Here is an 11,852-nt window from a genome sequence, read left to right as displayed (position 1 = left end):
TAATACTACAAAAGCCTATACTCAACAAAACTGGAAAATCTGGATGAAATGGACAATTTTCTAGACAGATACCAGGTACCAAAGTTAATTCAGGAGCAGATAAACCATCTAAACAGTCCCATAACCCCTAAAGAAATAGAAACAGTCATTGAAAGTCTTCCAACTAAAAAAAATCCTAGGACCAGATGGTTTTAGTGAAGAATTCTATCATACATTCAAGGAATACCTAATACCAATTCTCTTAAAACTATTCCACAAAACAGAAATTAAAGGAACACTACCTAATTCATTCTACAAATCCACAATTACGATCATACCTAAACCACACAAAGACACAACAAAGAAAAAACACTGAAGACCAATCTCCCTTATGAATATCAAGGCAAAAATATTCAATAAAATTCTAGCAAACCGAATCCAAGAACACATCAAAATAATCATATGTTATGATCAAGTAGGCTTTATCTCAGGAATGCAGGGATGGTTCAATATTTGGAAATCCATCAAGGTAATCCACTATATAAAAACTCAAAGAAAAACTCAAAGAAAAAAACACATGATCATCTCATTAGATGCTGCTAAAGCATTTGACAAAATTCAACACCCCTTCATGGTAAAAGTCTTGGAAATATCAGGACTCCAAGGCCCATACCTAAACATAGTAAAATCAATATACAGTAAACCAGTAGCCAACATGAAGCTAAATGGAGAGAAACTTGAAGCAATCCCACTTAAATCAGTGACTAGACAAGGCTGCCCACTCTCTCCCTACCAATTCAATGCAATATTCAAAGTCCTAGCTATAGCAATCAGACAGCAAAAGGAAGTCAAAGGGATACAATTGGAAAGGAAGAAGTCAAAATTTCACTATTTGCAGGTGGTATGATAGTATACTTAAATGACCCCAAAACTTCCACCAGAGAACTCCTAAACAACTTCAGCAAAGTGGCTGGATATAAGATCAACTCAAATCAAACAAAGTAGCCTTCCTCTACACAAAGGATAAACAGGCTGAGAAAAAAAATAGGAAAATGACACCCTTCACAATTGTCAGAAATAATATACAATACTTTGGTGTGACTCTTACCAAGCAAGTGAAAGATCTGTATTACAAGAACTTCAATTCTCTGAAGAAAGAATTTGAAGATCTCAGAAGATGGAAAGATTTCCTATACTCATGGATTGGCAGGATTCATATAGTAAAAACTGCCATCTTGCCAAAAGCAATCTACAGATCCAATGCAATCCCCATTAAAATCCCAACTCAATTCATCACAGAGATAGAAAAAGAAATTCTCAAATACATTTGGAATAACAAAAAACCCAGGATAGCAAAACCTATTCTCAACAATAAAAGAACTTCTGGGGGAATCACCATCCCTAACCTCAAGATAAAATACAGAGCAATAGTGATAAAAAAATGCATAGTATTGGTACAGAGACAGGCAGGAAGATCAATGGAATAGAAGACCCAGAAATGAACCAGTACACCTATGGTCATTTGACCTTTGGCAAAGAAGCTAAAGCCATACAGTGGAAAAAAAGATAGTATTTTCAACAAATGGTGCTAGTTCAACTGGAGGCCAGCATGTAGAAGAATGCAAATCAATCCATTCTTATTCCTTTGTACAAAGCTTAAGTCCAAGTGGATAAAGGACCTTCACTTAAAACCAGATATGTTGAAACTAATAGAAGAAAAGGTAGGGAACAACCTCAAATATCTGGGCACAGTGGAAATGTTCCTGAACAGAATGGATTATGCTCTAAGATCAAGAATTGACAAATGGGACTTTGGGCTGGGGCAGACAAAGAGTTGATCTGCTCCTGTGGAGATATCGAATCCTGAGCCATCCTAGAAGAGCCACTGCACTCAGAGCAGCCAGTAAGAACTCCATCTCACTCCCTAAGCCCCAGAGTTACATCTGGGAGCCAGGGACATTCAGGACCCACCAGCTACACAAACCCCGCCTCTCCAGAATTCCACTTCCCTTCCGCCCTGCGTGGTCCTTTGGGCTGGGGAAGACACAGACTGGGTCTGCTCCTGTGGAGATACCGAATCCTCAGCCATCCTAGAGGAGCCACTGCACTCAGAGCAGCAGACACCAACCTTATTTGCACTTGGGAGGCATCTTATCCTGAGCCATCATAGAGGAACCACTGCACCCAGAGCAGAAGGATTTCCAGATCCAAGAGGTGGCCTGAGTCCCAGGAGTTCTTCCACCCAGGAGATTAGGAGCATAATACCACAGAGACATCTGGACACAGAGGAGTTCTGCAACAAGCAAGATAACTGGAAATACAGACTCCAGACTTACACAGTGAGGGCAGGTAACACTAGAGTTAACCAGATGGCGAAAGGCAAGCGCAAGAACATAAGCAACAGAAACCAAAGTTTCTTGGCATCATCAGTACCCAGTTCTCCCAATATAGCAAGCCCTGAACACCCCATCACACCTGAAAAGCAGTATTCAGAATTAAAATAACTTTTCATGATGATGATAGAGGATTGTAAGAAGGAATCAATAACTCCCTTAAAGAAATACAGGAGAGTACAAGTAAACAGGTAGAACCCCTTAAAGAGGAATGACAGAAATCCCTTAAAGAAATGCAAGAAAACACAAAGAAGGAATTAAACAAAAACATTCAGGATCTGAAAATGGAAATAGAAACAATAAAAAAAGCTCAAAGGGAGACAACCATGGAGACAGAAAACCTAAGAAGAGATCAGGAGTCATAGACACAAGCATCACCAACCGAATACAAGAGATAGAAGAGAGAATCTCAAATGCAGAAGATACGGTGGAAAATATTGACACAGTTGTCAAAGAAAATGCAAAATGCAAAAAACTCCTAACTCAAAACATCCAGGAAATCCAGGACACAATGAGAAGACCAAACCTAAGAATAATAAGTATAGATGAGAATGAAGATTCCCAACTTAAAGGGCCAGTAAATATCTTCAACAAAATTATTGAGGAAAACTTCCCTAACCTAAAGAACAAGATGCCCATAAACATACAAGAAGCCTACAGAACACCAAATAGACTAGACCAGAAAAGAAATACCTCCCGCCACATAATAGTCAAAATATCAGATGCACAAAACAAAGAAAAAATACTAAAAGCAGTAAGGGAAAAAGGTCAAGTAACATACAAAGGCAGACCTATAAGAATTACACGAGACTTCTCACCAGAGACTATAAAAGCCAGAAGAGCCTGGACTGACATCATACAGACCCTAAAAGAACACAATTGCCAGCCCAGACTACTATACCCAGCAAAACTCTCAATCACTATAGATGGTGAAACCAAGATATTCCATGACAAAACCACATTTGCACAGTATCTTCTCACAAACCCAGCACTTCAAAGGATAATTGATTGAAAATGCCAACACAAGGAGCGAAACTACAACCTAGAAAAAGCAAGGAAGTAATCTTCCAACAACTCCAAAAGAAGATAACTATACAAACAGAATTCTACCTCTAATAACAAAAAAAATGGGAAACCACAATCATTTTTCCTTAATATCTCTTAACATCAATGGTGTCAATTCCCCAATAAAAAGATGCAGACTATCAGACTGGATACACAAACAAGACCCAGAATTTTCCTGCATACAGGAAACGCACCTCAGTGACAAAGAGAGACACTACCTCAGAATAAAAGGGTGGAAAACAATTTTCCAAGCCAATGGTCCCAAGAAACAAGCTGGAGTAGCCATTCTAATATCAAATAAAATCGACTTTCATCCAAAATTAATCAAAAAAGATAAGGAATGACACTTCATACTCATCAAAGGAAAAATCTACCAAGGTGAACTCTCAATTCTGAACATCTATGCTCCAAATGCAAGGGCACCTACATACATAAAAGAAACTTTACTAAATCTCAAAGCAAACATTACACCTCAGACAATAATAGTGGGGGATTTCAACACCCCACTGTTAGCAATGGACAGATCATGGAGACAGAAACTAAACCTAGACACTTTTACATTAACAGAAGTTATGAACCAAATGGACTTAACAGACAACTATAGAACATTTCATCCTAAAACAAAAGAATATACCTTTTTCTCAGCACCTCATGGTACCTTCTCCAAAATAGACCATATAATTGGTCACAAAACAAGCCTCTACAGATACAAAAAGATTGAAATAATCCCTTGCATCTTATCAGATCACCACGGACTAAGACTGGTCTTTAATAATGACAAAACCAATGGAAAACCCACGTGCACATGGAAACTGAACAACTCTCTACTCAATGATGACTAGGTCAAGGAAGAAATAAAGGAAGAAATTAAAGACTTTTTAGAATTCAATGAAAATGAGGACACATCATACCAAAACTTGTGGGACTCCATGAAGTCAGTGCTAAGAGGAAAACTCATAGCTCTAAGTGCCTACAAAAAGAAACTGGAGAGAGCACACACTAACAACTTGACTGCACAACTAAAAGCTCTAGAACAAAAAGAAGCAAATACACCCAGGAGGAGTAGAAGGCAGGAAATAATCAAACTCAGGGCTGAAATCAACCAAATAGAAACAGAAAGAACAATACAAAATATCAATAAAACCAGGAGCTAGTTCTTTGAGAAAATCAACAAGATAGATAAACTGTTAGCCAGATTAACCAGAGGGCACAGAGACAATATCCAAATTAATAAAATCAGAACTGAAAAGGGAGGCATAACAACAAAAACTGAAGAAATTCAAAAAATCATCAGTTCCTACTAAAAAGGCCTATACTCAACAAAACTGGAAAACCTGGATGAAATGGACAATTTCCTAGACAGATACCAGGTACCGAAGTTAAACCAGGAGCAGATAAACCATCTAAACAGTCCCATAACCCCTAAGGAAATAGCAGCAGTCATTAAAAGTCTCCCCACTAAGAAAGCCCAGGACCAGATGGTTTTAGTGCTGAATTCTATCAGACCTTCAAGGAAGACCTAATACCAATACTCTTCAAACTATTCCACAAAATGGAAACAAAAGGAACTCTACCCAATTCGTTCTATGAAGCTGCAATTACACTCATACCCAAACCCCACAAAAACCCGAAAAAGTAAGAGAACTTCAGACCAATCTCCTTTATGAACATCGATGCAAAAATATTGATTAAAATTCTAGCAAACCGAATCCAAGACCACATCAAAACAATCATCCATCGTGATCAAGTAGGTTTTATCCCAGGATTGCAGAGATGGTTCAATATTCGGAAATCCATCAATGTAATCAACTATATAAACAAACTTAAAAAAAAACACACATGATCATCTCACTAGATGCTGAGAAAGCATTTGTCAAAATTAACCTTCCCTTCATGATAAAAGTCTTGGAAAGATCAGGAATTCAAGGCCCCTACGTAAACATAGTAAAACCAATTTACAGCAAATCAGTAGCCAACATCAAGCTAAATGGAGAGAAACTTCAAGCAATCCCACTAAGGTCAGGGACTAGACAAGGCTGCCCACTCTCCCCCTACCTATTCAATATATTACTAGAAGTCCAAGCCAGAACAATTAGACAACAAAAAGAAGTCAAAGGGATACAAATAGGAAAGGAAGAAGTCAAAATCTCACTATTTGCAGATGATATGATAGTATACTTACGTGACCCCCAAACTTCTACCAGAGAACTCCTAAAACTGATAAACAACTTCAGCAAAGTGGCTGGTTATAAAATCAACTCAAACAAATCAGTAGCCTTCCTCTACATGAAAGATAAACAGACTGAAAAAAAATTAGGGAAATGACACCCTTCACAATAGTCACAAATAATATAAAATACCTTGGTGTGAATCTAACCAAGCAAGTAAAAAACCTGTATGACAAGAACTTCAAGTCTCTGAAGAAAGAAATCGAAGAAGATCTCAGAAGATGGAAAGATCTCCCATGCTCATGGATTGGCAGGAGTAATATAATAAAAATGGCCATCTTGCCAAAAGCAATCTACAGATTCAATGCAATTCCCATTAAAATCCCAACTCAATTCTTCAGAGAGTTAGAGAAGGAAATTCTCAAATGTATATGGAATAACAAAAAACCCAGGATAGCAAAAACTATTCTCAACAATAAAATAACTTCTGGAGGAATTGCCATCCCTGACCTCAAGCTGTACTACAGAGCAATAGTGATAAAAACTACCTGGTATTGGTACAGAGACAGGCAGGAAGATCAATGGAATAGAATTGAAGACCCAGAAATCAACCCACACTCCTATGGTCACTTGATCTTTGACAAAGGAGCTAAAACTGTCCAGTGGAAAAAGGACAGCATTTTCAACAAATGGTGCTGGTTCAACTGGAGGACAACATGTAGAAGAATTCAAATTGATCCATTCTTGTCTCCTTGTACAAAGCTCAAGTCTAAGTGGATAAAGGACCTTCACATAAAAACAGATACACTGAAACTAATAGAAGAGAAGGTGGGGAAGACGCTCGAATACTTGTGCACAGGTGAAAAGTTCCTGAACAGAATACCAATGGCATATGCTCTAAGATCAAGAATTGACAAATGGGACTTCATAAAATTGCAAAGTTTCTTTAAGGCAAAGGACACTGTCAATAGGACAAAACGAAAACCAACAAATTGGGAAAAGATCTTACCAATCCTACATCTGATAGAGGGCTAATATCCAATATATACAAAGAACTCAAGAAATTAGACTCCAGACAACCAAATTACCCTATTAAAAATGGGGTATAGAGCTTAACAAAGAATTTTCAATGGAAGAAACTTGAATGTCCGAGAAGCACCTAAAGAAATGTTCAGTATCCTTAGTCATCAGGAAAATACAAATCAAAACAACCCTGAGATTCCATCTCACACCAGTCAGAATGGCTAAGATTAAAAACTCAGGTGATAGTAGATGCTGGCGAGGGTGTGGAGAAAGAGGAACACTTCTCCATTGTTGGTGGGACTGCAAGATGGTGCAACCACTTTGTAAATCAGTGTGGAGGTTCCTCAGAAAATTGGACATAGCATTACCTGAGGATCCAGCTATACCACTCCTAGGCATATACCCAGAAGATGCTCGAACATAAAACAAGGACATATGCTCAACTATGTTCATAGCAGCCTTATTTATAATAGCCAGGAGCTGGAAAGAACCCAGATGTCCTTCAACTGAGGAATGGATTCAAAAAATGTGGTATATTTACACAATGGAGTATTACTCAGCTATTAAAAACAATGAATTTGAGACGTTTCTAGGTAAATGGATGGAACTAGAAATTATCATCCTGAGTGAGGTAAGCCAATCACAAAAGTACACACATGGTATTCACTCACTGATTATCGGATATTAGCCCAGAACCTTGAAATGCCCAAGATGCAACTCACAGGCCACATGAAGCTCATAAAGAAGGAAGGCCAAGTGGGGGTGATTCGGTCCTTCTTAGAAGGAGCATCAAAATACTCAAGGGAGCAAATATGGAGACAAAGTGAGGGACAGAAACTGAAGGAGGGGCCCTCTGAGGACCATTCCACCTGAGTATCCATCCCATGTGCAGTCACCAAAGGTAGATGCTGATGTGGAAGTCAGGAAGTGCATGCTGATAAGAGCCTGATATGGATGTCTCCTCAGAGGTCTTCAAGATTCTGACATATTCAGAGTCAGATGCTCACAACTAGCCATTTTACTCATAATGGGGTTCTCAATGGAAAAGTTAGAGTGAAGACTGAAGGAGCTGAAAGGATTTGTGGCCCCATGAGGAGTGCAACAATACCATCCAACCACAGCTCCCAGGGTCTAAACCACCAGCCTGAGAGCACTTAGGGAGGGATCCAGGGCTTCAGCTGAATATGTAAGAGTGGAGGGCCCTGCTGGGCATAGGTGGAAGAAGAGAACCTTGACCTCATGAAGGCTGGACGCCCCACGGGGAGGGAATTTTGAGGGTGGGGAAGTGGGAGTTGGGGGGTAGATAGAGGTTACATCCACAGAGAAGAAGGAGGAGGGGTGAGGGGATAGGGGGTTCCTGGCTGGGTGGGGGATAGGATAAGGGGACAACATATGAAATGTAAATAAAACATCCAATAAAAAAATTGTTTGAGTTATACGCCCTAGTTTTCTTAAAATAATATAAGAAATATCTGTATTGTATGAATTAATAGTTGTGGTGTACAATTCATACCCATCAACATCACATGTAGCTATGGAGTACATTCAACTTGATCAGTCATGTGACCAGGATTTGACATAGATTTTCCATTGATTCAGAAATTATTTTCACAGTATAGGTTTTGTTTTGGTTGTATGTCACATTTTATAGTACATGGTCTCATAACTACAAAAAATTGATCCACTTTGATTTTATACATATAGTAATATACCACATAGCTGCAAGCTTCTCCTTAGTCCTTATTGTTGAAGTGAAGTGAATAACTCTGGAAAATTGTCTAACATTATCAATGTTGAGATGAGTAATAGGAGGTTCATCTCTTCCTGTTTGGACAAATATGAGATACTGTCATTCTTAACAGAAAAATCCCAAAGAGATGAACAAGGTAATTATTTCCAGAGTTCTAATTTTGATCGGAACAGGTAAATTTCACCCATGGGACAATTTCAAGAAGTGAATATAGGTCTGGATGAGGGGGAGATCATCTCTACAAGACATGGATGTTTTCTTTAAAACACATTATATGGGAAAAATTGATTAAAACAAATATCAGTTTGGTAAGTCATCCTGTATCTCTAATGTTTTTCTGTAAGACAATTCTTAAAATGATTCTAGTTATTAATATCCACTATGTATGGAATTAAGATTTTTTTCTCTTCTGTGATTTTTAGAGACCAATTAGTGTTTTTTCCAAGTTTCCTGCTCCATGTAAACCCATATCTAAATGAGAAGATCATCATTCTTTCTTTTATATACAGGTTTTATTTTGGTCATATATTCAAATCCATAAAAGTAGTCTACAGCTAATAAGTCCAAATATTCCCTACCACTTAAGTGGGTAAAATATTTTTTAAATCAAAGAGTGTTTAGTAGATAAGTTTCACCATTAAAATAGCAGTAAAAATGAAATCAAGTTAAGTGGGGATTGTGGAAATCAGATAAAAAATTCTGTCATCTCTTGTTTGCTAGGAAAAAAAGAAGGAACGGTTTCTCCATGGATGAGCTCCCTTATTTGTTGGCAATGCCCAGACATCAGTCCTGAAACCATTTGCAACAACAGAAAAGATAAAAATAGACTCAATGGATTGCATTTATATTCATTTTTTCATACATTTAATACAAACACCTATATACATAGCCATAAGAATCAAGGGGACACAGGCTAGCCACTTGAGAAGTAGCATGGGAAGAATATGAGGAGGTACATGGGAGCATTTTCAGAAATTAAAAGGAATGAGTAAATGATCAAATTCTACTTGCATTAATAACATATATAAAAGTGAAATATACTACCAACAACCCAAACTAAAACACACTGCAACAAAAACCACAAAACAACAATCAATCTGTGAGCAAAACAAGCCATAAGAAGCTAGTAGCTGCCCTTGAGTCATTAATGTCTATAACATGGTATCTTTTAAGTTGTGAAATTTTTATTACTCCTGTAAATCCTTACAGAATATAAATACTCAGATTATTACAAAGTTTATCACTTTGATATAAGGGTACTCAGTACAGGAAAAACACATTGAAAATTAGGAGAAAATTAATAATTCTCTTTCAGACTCTGAAAAAGATTATTCAATTTGTATCAGTTCATTCAGTTTTATAATTATTATGTGTAAGCTAACCTTAGATTATCTAGAAGAATTGCTGCTGAGTTAGATGCAAGAATTGCAGAAATTCTTTAATAGATTATTGTATTTCATTAGGTCTTTTAAAATACAGATATCTCCTGGCAAGAGAAGAGATGGAGTAGTTGTTATGTTCTGAATACAATTTGCATGTTTAATATGTCTTTTGCATTTATACATTTAATAGTTACCAAATAGATATATGCAAACTTAATAAAGGTATAAGTAGCAAATATTTTAAAGAAATGTGATTATATATATATACATATATATATGTATATATATATGTGTGTGTGTTTGTGTGTGTGAATATCAATAAATATACATGTGAAGATATGTGAAGATATAAAATATGCAAGTGAAAATAAAAATATGTTCATATGTAAATATATATACATGCATACCTTAGACAAAGAGTTCAGATGAACATCAAAACCTTAACATAGTGCACACTATTGTTTCAAGATGCACTAGGAAATATAACTAAAGGAAACAACTCATATACCATTGTACTCTACATACTCAAAAGCATTAGTAATTCTTGTGTGTATATTTAATTCTATATTTTTTAACACATTAAAATAAATTTAACATTTGTTAAGATACTGTAATATCTGGCACCATTTTTGTTGGCTTCTCAATCATCACTTGAAAACAAAGCATTCTGAGTAAAATCATTAAAACAGGTCTGACAATGCATAGTCACTATTATGTATCAGAAAGCAGATATAGGATATTATACAATCACAAATATGTGATATAGTAGTGTCTGACATCTATAATACTAGAGGAGATACTTTAAAAGGCATTACTTGAGATTTGGTTTTACTTTGCAGGAGAGGTTCCAAAGAAAGGCTGATGCAGCTCTGTAAATCAATGTTCTTTCTTAGTAATTACTTTCATTAGTGATCCAATTATAATATGACTCTCAAAATTAAACTGAATATGCCTAACACAAATTGATGCCAATAGACACCAATAGAACACATCCCAACACCCAACCAATACTAAAGTGGGAGGCAGAAAGCCCAACAGGCCTCAACAAAAAGTCACAACCAACTAAGCAACACTGAGAGTTGGAGAAGTAGACTTCCTATGGAAAGAACACAATTGGTTCTCCAATTCTAAATAGTCAGCCTTGAAAACATCTACAAAAAACATCACATGGACTGACAAGTTTCTATAGGGGAAATGTACATGTGTATATACTCAAATACATATATAAACATGTTTTATATGCAACACACACACACACACATTTGTAGGTAAAAACTATAATTAATGAAATCAGAGGCCATATATGTGAAAGTGAACAAAGAGTGTTTGGAAGAAACTGGAAATAGGGAAGGGAAGACAGAAATATTATAACTATAAAAATAATAAAAATTCCAAAATGCTCAGGATGACCAGAAACTTTTTGACATGTGGAAAAAAAATCAAGGAACATGAACTCTTTGCTGTATAATTGGTGTATTTTCCTCAGGTATTTAATACATCTATGTAATGCTTATGTGTTTACTTATCTGCTATTATGATTCTACAGCAGATGGATAGATTACCTGATGTCTTCAAAAATGTCTTCTCTTTCATATCTACTCCAACCTTCTGAGTCTTCAGCAAGTGGGAATATTATGCAATTTAAGATCAATATTTTCTAGTGTTAAGAATGAATTAAGGGTGACACTCAGAGCTCAGGTCTGAATATGATTTCCCTCATGCTTTGTCAACTACTTCTACACTAATTGCAATAGAATTTGTTAATCAGTTTAGTTTAATAATTAAATTTGATGATACATATTTATTGATAAATGTAAATCTGGTTTGTACATTTCAATCTGGTATCTGTATATCTTATATGGCATTCTGTATGCTTCTCCACTGAAATTTTCCATTCATCTACTTTATAATTTTAAGGTAAAACTTTAATTTATCAATGTAACAAAGACAATTCCACAGATGCTCAATGAAATTATTATCCATGCTACTCAAAAAGGTAACTTTTTATCAGACCACTGGCAATTATAGTTAGTGATAAATTCTGACTTTCTTTCTTTCTTTCTTTCTTTCTTTCTTTCTTTCTTTCTTTCTT

The sequence above is a fragment of the Grammomys surdaster genome, unplaced genomic scaffold, assembly GCF_004785775.1.
Source record: "Grammomys surdaster isolate TR1022 unplaced genomic scaffold, NIH_TR_1.0 170, whole genome shotgun sequence".
In the NCBI taxonomy this organism is placed as follows: Eukaryota; Metazoa; Chordata; class Mammalia; order Rodentia; family Muridae; genus Grammomys; species Grammomys surdaster.
The sequence above is the reverse complement of the archived record's forward strand: the minus strand, read 5'-3'. Positions refer to the sequence as shown.